General features: G+C 38.1%; 1 protein-coding gene across 10 annotated transcripts in view; it reads right to left on the reverse strand.

Moving 5' to 3' along the window:
* GULP1 (GULP PTB domain containing engulfment adaptor 1) overlaps window positions 1-15,050 on the reverse strand; it is a 146,535-nt gene that overhangs the window by 41,303 nt on the left and 90,182 nt on the right. The window lies entirely within an intron of this gene.

Genomic DNA, 15,050 nt, shown 5'->3' on the forward strand with positions numbered 1-15,050 from the left:
ACTAATATTAGCACTATCAAAATTGACTTTAAAAAACCATCCTATACGAATCTGTAAATTAGAAGTTCAAGTACCTTTTTCCACAGGGAAATTACTGCTTTGGTAATAACTCTTTTTAGAAAATAATAAAAAAAATGCAGAGAAAATACAGATGGGAAGATACTTCCCATGAATCAGCATGAGCCAGTAATTTGGATTCTGTCAGTAAAACATTTTTACAAGATGTGAGATAAATTAAAAGAAGTGATTTTCCTCTCAGAACTGCTTGGTATAGTAACATACATTTACAGGAACTAGGCTCCAGCTTATGCAAAACAAGAGTCATATTCAAGTAGTTTCTATTACAACTCATGCTTTTACCAAGTAAGGCTTTAATGAAAACCAAACACGTATGTTTTAATATATAAAGCATAATATTGCAAAAGGACCTTATTTCTTTATTTGTACACTGAAATGCTTTTATTTCCTGTACCGTCACACTTGCTTTCTACTGTACTGTTACAAAAATTATGAGAATCCTGCCTGAAACCCATCTGTGTGACACACTAATTGACTTTCTGTTGCCCAGTTTTCACAGTGAAATACAGTTAAGTCACATAATGTACATGTATATGCTAGAATAACGCTAGGGAAAAAAATCCTCCCTTTTTCCCAAAGCACATTTTTCTGTGTACCCTGACAGAGACAGGTGTGCACAATTTTTAAGTCATAGCCATTCTATGGTAAAGGGATTTAAATTTGCCAAGATACAGACAATTTAAACAGAGTGACTCTGAAAGCTCTATTAAATCTTCCAAACAAGTTTAGAACAGTCAGTGTGCCTAAGGTACTCCTGCAAAGAAACTGCAGCTCCACCAATAATGAAGCCTCATTAGACATTTGCTACCTACTCTGAAACATGAGGTGCCACCTTGAAAACAAGGGTGTGTTAATCAAAACACCACACACATCTGCTGTCAATATTCTCTGTGATTACACTTCTCCAGCCAGGAGACCAAGGCTTTGGAAGAACAGAGCAGAAGGCTCTGCTATTGATTTGATGTCCTTCCCACAACAGCTCCAATAACTTTAGGCCAAGGGAGTGATCTTGCCTGGAAAAGTGATGGCTACACATAATGCACATAGAGAAGGAAGAATGATCCTTGGACATGATGAATACTGCATGTGGCTGAGACAGAAAGAGAAAGATGAGTATGAGCAAAAAAAGATCAGATAAAATCAGATAAGAGTCTAAGAGGAAGGTTGAAAGACCAACGTTACCAGATATCAGCACACAGGCACATTTATACCCACCACACCTGGCAGAACCCAAGAGGCAGAAGTGTAATTGCTGTAAGTTTGTGAGCACCTCAAGGTGTGTAATACACAGAGCAGGAATCCTGCAGAAACACAGGAAACAGGAGCTGCAGGTGTGGACAAGGCTCAGTGAGCAGAGCACAGGCCACTTCTGTCCATACAGAAGCTGAGACAGATGCTTCACCCCTGCCTGTTTCCTAATCCTTGTGCTGTTTTCCAACTGGCAGCACCAGTATCAGTGTAAGTACCCCTCAATACAGATTTAGGGCCAGGCCTTGGGTGGAACTGGGTCACACACATAAAGAGATGCCCCAGGTTATGCTGCCTTGCCTGCAGCTGCTTTTCCAGAAGGGCACAGGGCTGCCCTACATATTTTATTTACTTACTTCTATCCAGATGACCAACTCTGGTAAAGCTAAGAAAGTGTCAGTCATTTCCCCAGAACTCTCCTCTGCTTCCCAGTCCAAGAAGGATGAAGCTATCTTTGCTGTATTCAGTAAATCCCAGCAGCAGACCAATCTTTCCACAAACAGTATCTTCCACAAATATAGTTTTTCCAGAAACTTGTACCTCATGCTAATTCACACTACTGCCTCAGAAAATGTAAGCAATAAATTCCCCAGCCACAGCTGGGGAATTTGTTAAATGTCACTGAATTTTAAAGCTTATAGTAATGTTCCCCAAACCAGAAATTACCATTTATGATCATGGAGGGGAGAGAGAAGTAGACTTCCAAGCAGAAAGATAAACTGCTGAAAGCATTTTAAAAGACTGACAAAACCTGAAGAAAAACTCATTGTGTTTGCTCAGTAAGTTACAAAATAAATAAACAACCAAGACTCAGAAAATACAGAAACACCATTACACTTATATCAGCATTTACAGAACATAACCCACTAGAATTCCATATGTCATTCACTTTCTTCCAGATGAGTGCTGGTCTTGACATTAAGCATCACCAGTGAAATTTCAATTGCTCTCAGCAGTTTTGAACTGGATGTGGAATTCAAGCTTGTGCATATTAAACTATTAAGCGTAGGAAAATAATAAATCCAGATATACAAAGAAGGATTGTAGCTTAAGTGTTAATACCAAGAAAAATTACAAGGCTAAAGTATGGATTGCACTGTTTGTATCTATTTCCCACTCTTTCAATTGCAATTGTACTTTTTGTTAATTCAAGTGTGTTAAAATTGCTTACACATTTCATGCTTGACTTCCCTTCTTAATATTTTGGTAAGAGTAATAAAAAGAAAGTCAGCAATTAAGGGGAGATATTCTGAATATTTGTATTAATAGGACTATTCTGTTTGAGGAAAAATACAGACAGAATTTCAGACCAAGACAGGTTTGTAACAAAAGAATGACTATGCAATAAAGCCTTAACAAACAGCTAATGTTTTAATGGGAGGCTTTTTATTGCTTGTTTTTTCATCTGCTCTGTACCTTTTCCATCTCATCTATCATCATTTTCTGTTTAGTATTAGGTACCAATTCCTGTGGTATTACTCATGATAGTTAAGTTAAGCAAACAAATGAATTTGCAAAGCTGGGGCTTCAGCTGTCGAGGTCACCAGGCTGTTTGTACAACCCCTGGCACAGCACACACACTGCCACCAAGGTTTCTAGGGAAGCCACCAACAGCTAAGTCACCATCCCCATGAAATGGGAAGATGGCCATTTTATCATGGTCTTTCAGCAGATTTTTCTCACCAAATCTCTCACAAGCACAGTGAAAAAATATTTGTTATATCAGGAAGTTGGTCCAGCTGTGGCATGAATAATAGGATTATTCAGCATGGAAGAGTTTCTGCAACAAAAAATTCAAAGCAAAAGGGGTAAATGTGAAACCTCCCTTTTCAAGCCCAAGCTCCTTTAGGGAGCAGTACTGATCCAGAGTTTGAGATGAAACCTTGGCAAGCCAGTGTTTGTTTTCAGCATTTGAGGTTCCCTTCTGCAACTTGACTAATGCAGAACCACCAGCAAATGAAACCTAAGTGGTTTCTGGGAGTCAAGCTAACACACTCTTACACCACTCCAGAAGAGGGAAACAAAAAATAAAAGTTTCCCTTCACTATTAATCCTAAATGCAAACTAATAAACTCATTAAATGCCTAAGTGTTCTTTACATAAGCAATGTGTTCAAATACACAATACAGCTGAAAAATGTTTACACATGACTGCTACATCTGTTTACTGTCTGTAGCTAGCAAAAACACTATTCTTGAGGTCAGTGTACTCCATGCATAATATGCCTATTCAAACACAATATATAATTTAGGCATGCCACGAGATTCAAATATTTATGTGTTGTTTACTATTGAGTTCATCATGATCATAGTGAATTTTCATTGGCTACTTTAAAAAGTTGGAAGATGACATTTAATATTTTGTATAACGTAAAACACTCGAAAGCCATTTTCTTTACCACATATTCTTCACTGCAGTCTGCCATTCTTCCAAACGTATTCCTCACAAAACTGATGAGCAGTTATTTTCCTAATATATTACTCATTCTCATTTCACTTGCAGCTGTCTGCAAACAGAAATGACTCTTATGAGGCCAACAGATCCTATCAGTCAGAACCATTTAAGTGTTCCTTTAATATACAGTGATGTTTGCCACAAAGAAAGTGAGCTGTTGGCCAGCCACATACAAGACAAACTCCTCAGATCAAACTGTTTCCAATCTAATATTAGCAAACAACCAGATGTGTTCACTCCACATGCAAAGATTTGCAAGATAATGCAGCTGTAAAGAATTAACAGACACTATTTCAACATATTAAATCAACAGAGGTTTTATCACTGACAGCAACTGAGAGAAAATTCAGCCCAGTAATGGCCAGGAGGGCTGTCTCACACAACAAGCTATCAGACACACCCTTTGTGGGGAATGTCTTTGTCAGAATGTAGCTGACATTTCCCTATGCATTAACACGAGCAAGAGGTTTTTTGGTCCAATTCCATTGCGAATTTATTAAAATTGCTTTTAGAGTTGTACTTTGGCTGTTAAAAATAGAAGGTAAATAATCTTTTACTTTGCTGGCTCAATTAAAGGTCAATTCAAATTTAAGACAACTTCAGGGAATCCAGAATCCCTCACATTTCTGACAAGCCTGCTGCTGTTCTGATGTGCCCAACAGGTCTCAGTAAGGCCAGGTGAATTGTTGAGATTAGTGCACTTTTTTAACTTGACATTAGCAGGAAACTCTCCAATAATTCTTCCCCTGCCAGTTTAGATTTTGACCCTCAACATTTTATTGGCTTTACCTGCAAAGCACATTCAGGTGCTTTTCTTCAGAGCTTAGGGAAGAAAAAATACCTCTATGCATGCTTACAAAAAGATAGTTTTACCAGACTAAAAAATTAATAAACTTGACTCTTGATTAAGAAATAGTTTTAGGTGCATTTCTTAAAATTTAATGTAGACTTCCACTCTTCCAGTAGAGAGCAGTGTAGGATATTTTAATAATAAAACAACATCTGTTTTCTTTTGTCATCCTATTTCAATCTTAGGAAAAAAAAAAAACAGTCTTGCACAGTGCCACATTTCTTTTATACTCTGAAATTCCTGAACATTAAAAGCTTCTCTTTTATGTAGACTTAAATGCAATTATATGAAAATAGTACTTACCAAATCCATACAATAAAGAAAGGGAAAAAAAACAATGCAAAATTACTGGATACCTGCTGCCAGCTTTTGACAAATTAGCTCCTTCTACCTCCTCAGTTCTACAGGGATGCTGATTTACTGATGAAAGGAAGACAAATGTATCCCAACTGTGAGAACACCAGAACAATGGAGTATAAAAGAAGAATAAAAGAGATCAGGGACCAGTTCTGAACAAATGTCTGAGCTTTAACCACTCCAGAAGCACAGGCAGACGTTTTGCTCAGTCTTGCTCTCATGAGCCTTCTCCATCACTCAAACAGCAGAAGGACAACAGGGACCATAAAAAAACCAAAACTTTGTATTTTGGGTTCCTTATCTTGCCTCACCTCACAGTCCAGTTCAACACCTGCAGCAGCTTCCTTAGTTTTTAACAAAGACAGGTTTTTGCCAGAGCACATAAATGTTTGGATTTTTCCCCTTTGGACAACACTTTTCTAGTGCCACCTTAAAAACAACTCCCAGGCATGATTGCCACTCAAATGAGAGCAGAAATCCAACTCACCATATGGGAGTTTGAGGCAGCAAAGTGGCACAGACATCAGCACATTCCCTGAATATCCCCTGCTTGTCTGACACCTAATGTTCTGCAGAAGTGGTGGCCCTCACACAGCAAAGAAATTCTAGGTGTTTTTTGAGGGAGTGTTCAAGTACTACTGGCAAAGAAGAAAGATGCATGCACAATTAAAAACATTAAAAAAAATGCTACCTAATGGAAATCAAATATTACCAGGTATTTCATCCTACCATCAATAGAAAATACAGTAATTAAAATATGATGAAAGAAAAATATATTTAATAAGTTATTAACGTTATTGGGAAAAAAAAAAAAAGAGCATTACAGAAAGGATCATAAAACAATTGTGTTCAAAAAGCCCCACTGGCTTAATTTGTACTTTCTTCTGTCCTCTACATCTGCAATAATTAAGAGCTCTCCACCATCAAATGTACAAGCAGTCATTTCAGTCTTGACCTATTAATCAGTAATAAAGAACAGTATTTGATAACTAAAGCTCAACATCTCCTTGGACAGCTGACAGACAGGAACAACAAACATTTCCCTGGAGTAGTGCACCTCACCTGAATGTGGCTCCTGCTCAAATGTCTGGAAACAGGACTTCCTAGAAATATTCTGTCAAAGCTACCTGAGAAGCTGAGGACACTTGGCAACCCTAATCCTGCCTACACTTATCTTCTAACCCATGTTCAGATATGCTAAGAAGAGAATTTTTTGAGCTGCTGACTGGAAGAAATCTGACACGTGGGCCAAGTCAGCTGATTCCAGCTTGGTGTAACCCTAAAGGCCAAAGGATGGAATAATTACACAAGGTCACATTCCTCCTCAAATCCCACTGCAGCCAGAAGGGAAAGTGGCACTCAAAAAGAAAAATACAATAGAAATATATGTTTGTATTACAAAACCAGCTTGTCTGTAAGAAGAAATTCAGGACACTGACACATTTGGTACATGATCAAAACTTAAATCTTCTCCAGTGTGGTCACATACTAAGGGGGCTATCGACAAAGATAAAATAAAAAATCAAATCCGATGGCAACACAGCTATAAAACCTGTTCTCTGTATTAAACCATTTAATTCTGAAGACAAAATGATGCCAATACAGGTAGGACCAACATAGGGGAGGTAAGAGCAGGCTGGAATACAGAAAGAGAGTAAAGGTAACACATGTATGTTGTCAAGACTGGCACTACAGAAAACACCACCTGTACAAGGGAAACCAGCCAGCATTTCTTCAGTCCATCAACCTCCCCAGCACTTCAGAAAACCCCCTCAAACTGAACCATGCCCTGAGGAGCTGCCAGACTGCACCTGAAGGTCAGAGAGGCACTGGGGGTGCTGCAGCCTGACCTCCCGCTGCACACACACCAGCAGCCAGCCCACCCCAGCCCGACTCCCAGCTCAGCAGTGCCAGCAGACAGCACCTCCCTGGCTCTGCTCCCTGTCACCTGAGCTGACTATTCACTCCAGCCCTGAGCGAGGAGGCAGAAGCAGGAGGGTAACAGGGATATGACTTAGGGATAGTCCAGCTTGGAGCAAAAAAAGCCAGCAAACTCAAGTCAAGAAAATTCTTTAAAAACTGTGATGTACGGGAAAAGGGCTTAAAATGGAACACTTTGCCAGTGTACAAATGGCAGTGATGCTAATACAGTAGTATATCATGCTGAAGGCCTGTTTTCCTTTTAATCCCAGGTGCACTTCCCATAGCTGATAAATAAAACCAAGGATAACATTTGGCATGTAATAAACAAGGGCAGGAGGAAATGGCAGTGAGAGAAAATTCATCACTGGAAAACAATTTCTCATCATCTATTCCCTGGCTGTGACTGGGTCACACAGGTTCTTTTGATAGCATTCCTTCCTCATGTGTGTTGCAATGTTCTTCAGCCTTCACATGCAAGAATCCTGTTCTCAGAGGCTGGAAAAAATTAGGAGTGAATTAAAGAATGACACATTTCCAAACTTTATCTATTGTGCTTAAATTTGGCACACTCTGTATTTCCAGTTTTGGCTTTTTACACATGTGAGAAGATTATTTTTTTTTTGGTAGGAGAAACTGTCAGATCCTTTTACTGCAGCAGGAGGTGTCTGTGAGTAATCCAAAGGCACCATCCTCAAGTTATTACAGCTCTTTTACTTCATTCCACACACTATTGACACTTACACCAAACAATGGCATCAAATCACTGTCTTCTGTTCCCCTGCTACTACTGATCAACTCTGCAGAGCCTCCTGCAGCACAGCTGGATACTGCCTCAAAGTTTAAGGATAACTAGCAGGAGAAAACCCATCCAATATGCATAGTATTGACTAATGTGATCTAGCTTGACCCTACACATGGCCTGAATTGCTGCTGACTTGTGCAGGAAGTGACTGAGCTATACAACCACAGATGCTCAATAACAGCCTTGTCAGCTCTTGCAACCCTCTGTTGTTACTCTCCTATTATTTTAGATTCCATTTAGTTTGTTACCCCCAAGAATTATGAACTGGCAGCTCTGAACTGACTGGTCAGTTTTAAAATGCAGCACATCTTTAGTTCTGCAAGAATTTTTATTGCTGAACCAATATTCAGTAAAAGTGTGCTCAAGAACCATTCTGTATCAAGACAGGACAAACCGACCTAATTATATAATTATAAAAACTAACACTTCCTTTAGAAAGGATATTCAAATATGAAAAACCTCTGCTATTCACTGAAGACACATCCCACTACTGAATTTAGAAAATTCATATTCCTGACTGGATTGTTTCCAGTAAAAAAAAAAAAAATTAATTTACCTTCACTGAAGAAAGCCATCTAAAAAGAATTAATATTCATTATTTTATACATTAAATTTTGAGCTTCAGAAGTAAACAATAACAGAGTGGATAGATTTTTCAGCTTTAAAAGTTCATAATTAGACAGACTTAGCACTGTGCCACAGCAACTTGATTTAACTCAAATATAATTTCTTCATGAAAATTGTAAAGTCAAAGTAGGCCCTTAAACGTACTAAAACACTGCTTTGCATAAGTCCTAGATATTTTCAAATATCTTAACGTAGCAAGTTTGATAGCATTCGCTGCTTTTTTCCTTTTTGTTTCCTTGAATCAGATGCCAATGCAGTGATTTAATTTACCTTAAACATAAAACTGAAAAATTGCAACAACTCCTACATTCTTTGCAGAGATGTGAAATGCAGTGTTAGAAAATTCAGAACACAGAGGCCAGTTTGCTTCACTTTCCCCTTAGCCTCTGCTGGTGCTAGCCAGCAGCCCCAGCCATCTGCAGGAACTTCACTGCACTGCTGTAGGAGAAAACCTTTAATTGTCACTACTTGTGTAAAGCCACTGCTCTACCCAAGCTGAGGTTAAAGATCATCCTCTTCAGCACTCCCAAATGGAAAAGAGAGATTTCCACATCCACTGGCCCCTCAAAAACCACAGCTCTCCAGTAAAATGCTACAATTAAAGGCACAGCAAGATGAAGAGCCCAAGTTGCATCACAGGAATTTGAACACCCAGCATAAACCTTCCAAAGCTGCTGTACTGGTTTGATGATTTGGCCCTGCTGAATTAACACCCTGGTTTTCATAACCCCACTGTTCCTTTGAATGCAGCTCTGTATTAACATCCTGAAACCATCTTTTTTTTACAAAATACAGCAAGCTGAAGCTTGAACTCTGTTGAGCTCCATCTGTCTTGCTGACTTTTTTTTCTGATACAAATAAAAGGGCTATCTCCACAAAAAGAATGGGAACTGAACTGAGACAAAAAGCCCACATGAAGAACCAAGATCTGCTGTCAAGTATTTGATAACAAAAGATATTTTAATTCAGAAAACTGACAGAACCACTCTGCTTTACCAGTAAGGTGAAGGTCTGTAGAACAGGAGCATTTTGATGCACTCTGAACTTTTGGGGAGCACCTCTGAGCCAGGGGAGCAAACAGGCCATGGCACCACTGAGAGCAGCTGCTCCTTCCAAGAGATGTTTCCCACATGAGTTCATTGTTAGGCAGGGCTCTGAGCACGGGCTTCAGATTCTTCCTTTCACAACAACACCTACAAGACCAGTCAGGAGTTTCCACGTGCCAGTTCAAGGTGGGATTGTGCAACTCTGAGTATTCAGCTTGTAGCAACTGAAGCTGACACAAAATCCTTACATCCTTCCTCTGCTCAACGTAAATAAATTCTACAAGTTCTGTAAGAAATTATGATGGATTTATATAGATCTATATAGTATGCATATGTTAATAAATACAAATCAAAAACTATTGAAGTTATTCATTTGTACCAGAAAACACTAACAATATCTCATAAAAGCAGAGATGAAATTCCACAGACATTTCCCATTTTGTGGTTAAAGTTTGTTTTGATCTAATTTCTACCTCCCTTGTCCTTGTCTAACAAAATACTGAACTTGTACTATCACACTTTTTCCATGGCAACATGCAATGACATTATAAATGCAGAAACAGGAATTCCCTGTGGGACAAAAAATAGAAGGCACAGTTAGGAAAAAAGTCCTCATTCCAACACAAATAGCCTCAGTAATAGGAACAAATAACTATTGTCCCTGACTCTCAGTTTATTAAAGACCTTTTCCAGTTTAATGTGAAATAAGAAATGGCCTATTTTAAGGACACTGCATTGCTTTTGAATCAGGACTTTTAATACTGCGAGGCTTTCTGCACCATAATTAGAATAAATGACTCCTGATTTAATTCCTGATTCAGGGAATCGATGTGCTGTCTAACAGAGGACAAGCAGCACACCAGAAAAGAGCTCTTCTGAAGAAAGAGCCATGAATGTGTGCAGCTAATGCTTTAGCAGCTTGGAAATATAATTTTTGGTAAGCTTCTCAAGGAACCCAAAATTTTGGACAGAGTCTGAATTTCTTTTTTTTTTTTCTTTGCTATCATTACCAGAGAAAATCATCTTTAAAATCTAGTACCATAACTTTGTGTGTAGTAAATAATTTATACTTACATTCTGTGGGCAAGGTAATGACCACCACAGGGCAGATACAGGTGCTGAGGTGTATTAAAGGACAGGGACATGAAGTGTGAAACTTGGTTGTTTTTTTCATTGGTTGGTTGGTTGTTTTTTCCCTAAACTGTAGATTTCCTATACTCAGAACCACTTAATTTGTAAAAAAAAAAAAAAGAATAATCTTAATGTTTTATTAGTAATATAACTTCAGTGGGAAAATATGTTAAGTCCGTATGCAAAGTGTAATTCACAATCACGTGGCTAATCTATATGAATATGCTAAATTAAATACTATATTCACAGAAATGAATATCAGCATTTTGATAAAAGTGGACAAGAGAATATCTGTGTTCAACTAAACAGGATATTTTTTTCTTTGTTCCTAGAAACTACTTCCTAAGCTCAATTTACTTCTTTAAATGTGTTGGTAATTTTATTCAAATGACAAATATAGATGTCTTTCTCAGTTGCTGTACTCACTGAATACTCTCAGAAATTTTCAGAGAGTTTTTGACTGGGATAGCCAAGTCAAAATCAAATCAGTTACTTGTGGAAGGAACTAATTCTGCAGAGAGAGAAGGTCCACGCAGCAGATAAATACACAGGGAACAAAGCAGAGCAGTAGCCATGCCCTTAAAACTGCAACATGACTGAAGTTCTGACAAAATATCTTTATCTTGGAATAAAACAGAAAGGACAGGGCAACCTGCACTGGTTCTGAGTGCTTTGATTATCTGGACTGAAAAGGGACCACAGCAACAAGACAGCACAGCTGGGAGGCAAACTGAAAAAGCAAACCACAGCAGCTCAACAGCATTTTCATCTACTATGGACTCATGGCTACAGCACAAGGTAAGCTGCTCAGGGGCTTTTGGGAATTGCATTCAAAATTTTTATGGGAAAACACAAACTGTTGGAAATATTCCTTTCCAAGGCTGGGAATATACCCTTAACATACCTCTGCCTCATTGTCTGTGAATGTGCTGCTGCACACAACACAAGCCCTGCTTTAAATCCCTGTTCTTCAACTCCAGCACAGGTTCTAGAAGCAAGTACAACTCAGGCAATGGGCCTCAACAAGAAAAACACTTCTTACATTGGTTTAGCTGTACTGGAACTTTCACTTTTCGTCCAGGAAACTGGAAGTGTCTTCTTTGTGATGATTTCTGTTTTATGAGCCTGTCTATGTTTTTTCCTGTTAATCTGTTTTTCACAAGAAACTCCCTTATTTACACATAATCTCTCATAAAAGACAGCCACAAAACAGATATATCACCGTAATTCAACACCTGGCCTTCAGGCACTTGGAGAATATCCATAACAAATTTTGTTTTTCAAAATCTGGCTAGAATGAGAGTATTTTAAAAATTATTTGAAGCAAAAATAACTGTCTCTTTCTGTTATCATTTAACAAATGTGAAGAGCACTACTAAAACACAGGAAATATTCTTCCCTCTGAACAGCACAAAATAGAAAGCTGAATTTTCTGATTAGACTGATTATTTTAGCAAAATGGAAAAATATTTCAACCTGTCAACATCAGATATGAAATGAAACCACTGTTATCATGACCTTAGATCCACCAGCAGATGAGATGAGCATCTTGGAGGAACTTTTTAAGAGAACATAACTGAGATGGAAAGTAATCTGCAAGTCATTTTACAATGGCAATTAATCCAACAAAAATATTGGCTTTCGCTTCTTAGTTCATAAAGAATATTACGTTTTCCAATAAAAGACCTCAGTCTGGCACTGAAGTGGTAAAATTAATCTAGACTAGATCATTATAGTGGTACATAGTAATTCATATCATTAGGTGAACATAGAATCAGAAAAGTCTGATTCTGTATTTAAAAATCCTTCATATAAGAATTTTGAGTCTTCCCTAAATAGCAACCTAATCCTTTTCACTAAGAGAGCAGCTATTGAGAAGACATTTAATCTTGAGCTCAAGGCATGAAAGCAGACTTCAAAATTTGGGGTCTGATATGAGAACAGAGATTTGGGGCAGATATGTGGAAAAGCTTCAGTATTACCTCAGTTCCTTATCTTTAAGCTGAGGATAATAAATTTCTTATCTGCATTATCATTTAATTATCCCACCTGAGAAGAAAGCTCATGAGAGAAGTCCAAGGTCTTCTGTTGCCTACTTATTCTGAGCTTTGATCTATGACTATTTGCATCAGGGTAGCACCTACAGCCCCTCTCTCATTATTCTAGAGGCTGCAAAAACATCAAAAAGATAGCCCTTAGCTTCAAAGAATTTATGATCTAATGAACTGTGATAAATTGCAGTAACCCCTTGGAAATGCACAGCACAGTTTCAGTTAGTACCTCTGAGTGTTACTGATGAAAATCAATATAAAACATCGACCCTATTCTTCCTCATACACATCAAACAGCAAACACTAACACAAATAAAAAGCTATAACCAGCACAAAATTAACAAAGTGTTCTGTCACACAGCACACAGAGTGATTCAGCAGATTTCAAAGATTAAAAAAAAAACAAACCATGTGAAGGTCCCACCTTCCCACCTGCCTCTCTCCAAAACCCAAAATTTAACCCTCAAACCCATACCTAGTTTTAAAGATTTAAGATTAATCTTAACATTAAGCATGCACATGCAATTCTGGGGCATGCTTTTTCATTTTTTGAATGCATTTGCCTGTCAGAGTTTCAGGTCCTCAATGCCTCATAACGTGCAAGTTGGGATATGGCCTCTAAATTGTGACTTAAGAAGACCTATAAATTCCTGATTTGAATGGATTTTTCCACAATAAGCCTGTATTCATGAGTAAACAAGACTTCCCTCCCACTTAATCTTTTAGCTCTAATTAAGATGATTTGTTGAGTAACTTACCTGTACTCCCAGTTTCTCCCTACTCAGAAGCATTGGCAGCTACAGCAATAGTACAAAGATAGGGTTTAAGGACCTTTCTAGTTCATGCTTCAAGTTATCTTTCCTTCAGTCTTTTGCTTCCACACATTTCAAAGATTTAATAGACATTCTTGTTTCTACATTTCCTTATTGTCAGTAATACTACAGCAACACATTGAAAAACAATTGTAAAACAATAACACCTGCCCTGTTTTGATTTTCCTTAAAGATTCAGAATGAAGAGAATATTCATTATGAAAATACTGGGAAAAAAAATTGAAGGTTTAGACCAATGTAACTCATCATTCCCTTTTAGTGGACATAATAATTCCTAGCAAAAATACAAAACATTTCAACAGAGCTTTACAAATAACTTAATGTAAATATTTCTCCTCTGCTATGTTCCAAACCAGAAATTATTAGCTCCTCTATTAAGTTACACCTAATATTCTCATAGTCAAAGTTCAAAATGCTTTTTAAAAGAGGCCAAGATTGGTTTTACCCTTTCTGAGCCAGAGTAATCTGAAGGAGGCATTTCTGAGAGAAATATTTATTGCAGTCCAGGATCTGCAGCTGACTAGTGCACATTACTATTTTATTAAAGTTAATAAAGTCAGAGACTGCAGCTGGTGGTTTGCATGATGGTTTATTGAGGATGAATCCTCATGGAGATCAACATATGTGAAACTTTTCCTGAATGGTGAACAGCCTGGCTTTGGATATACTCCTGTAGTCTTGGTTCTGTTTTTTAAATTGAATCTCCTTGTAGAATTTTCTGTTAAAAATCTTGTGCCATTCTCTTATTTTCTACAAACTAGCCCTGTGTCTAGTTTACAGAAAGGCTGAAATTAAATATGGGAGATAAGAAAGAGTAAATCATCTGCAGGGTTGATTTAATTTAAAGCAAACCAATCTATAAACAGCTGTGGGCCACCTAGCCCACAAGGACAATAATCCAGATGTTTGAACCCTACTAATTCCAGTGCCAGATATGCAACTCACTTGATACTTGAGAGTGCAGAGGCTGAAAGACCTTCTTCCAGAAACCTCACATTCCACAGCTGACAGCTCTCAGGGAAAGAGCTGCAGAGGGAATCCCAGAGGAGATGCTAATGAGGCTAATTGGCAGTTTCAGGCAGACTTAGGGAGAGGCAAGGGAATAAATATGAGCAACAGAGAAGGAATGGAGAGGGATGTGGAGGGTTGAGTAAATCTTTATTGACCCTAAGGTCCTTGCACACTCTTTCTTGCTTTGTTAATTCTGACTGGACAGACTTCTGAGCTTTATTTCTTTGCCTTGAACAGGCAGATCACTCACTGCTCCTTAGTCACTGAGTGCCTGCTCTTATCCAGGGCTGAGGAACTCCTGACCCTGAGTATCACAGACTTCAGAAGACTAATACTCAAATATTAACTTAGTCTTTCTCTGAAGAATAGGAAAATGATAGTGTTAAAGCTGCTTTGAAGCTTCTAATGATTTTGAGACTTGTCTCAACAATCTCCTTGCTCACCTCTCTTGAGACAATACCAGGGAAAGGCAGAGATGCAACTGCTCAAAACATACTTTTAGACTCTTAGTTAACATGGTATCTTTAGAAATACGTTTCAGATGCTGCTTCAATACTAAACCATAGAAACATTCAGGTTGAGAAGGGCCTCTAAGATCATTGCATGCAACTGTTAACCCAGCACTAATGGTTCACTACT

Source organism: Lonchura striata, chromosome 8 (assembly GCF_046129695.1).
Source record: "Lonchura striata isolate bLonStr1 chromosome 8, bLonStr1.mat, whole genome shotgun sequence".
Lineage (NCBI taxonomy): Eukaryota > Metazoa > Chordata > Aves > Passeriformes > Estrildidae > Lonchura > Lonchura striata.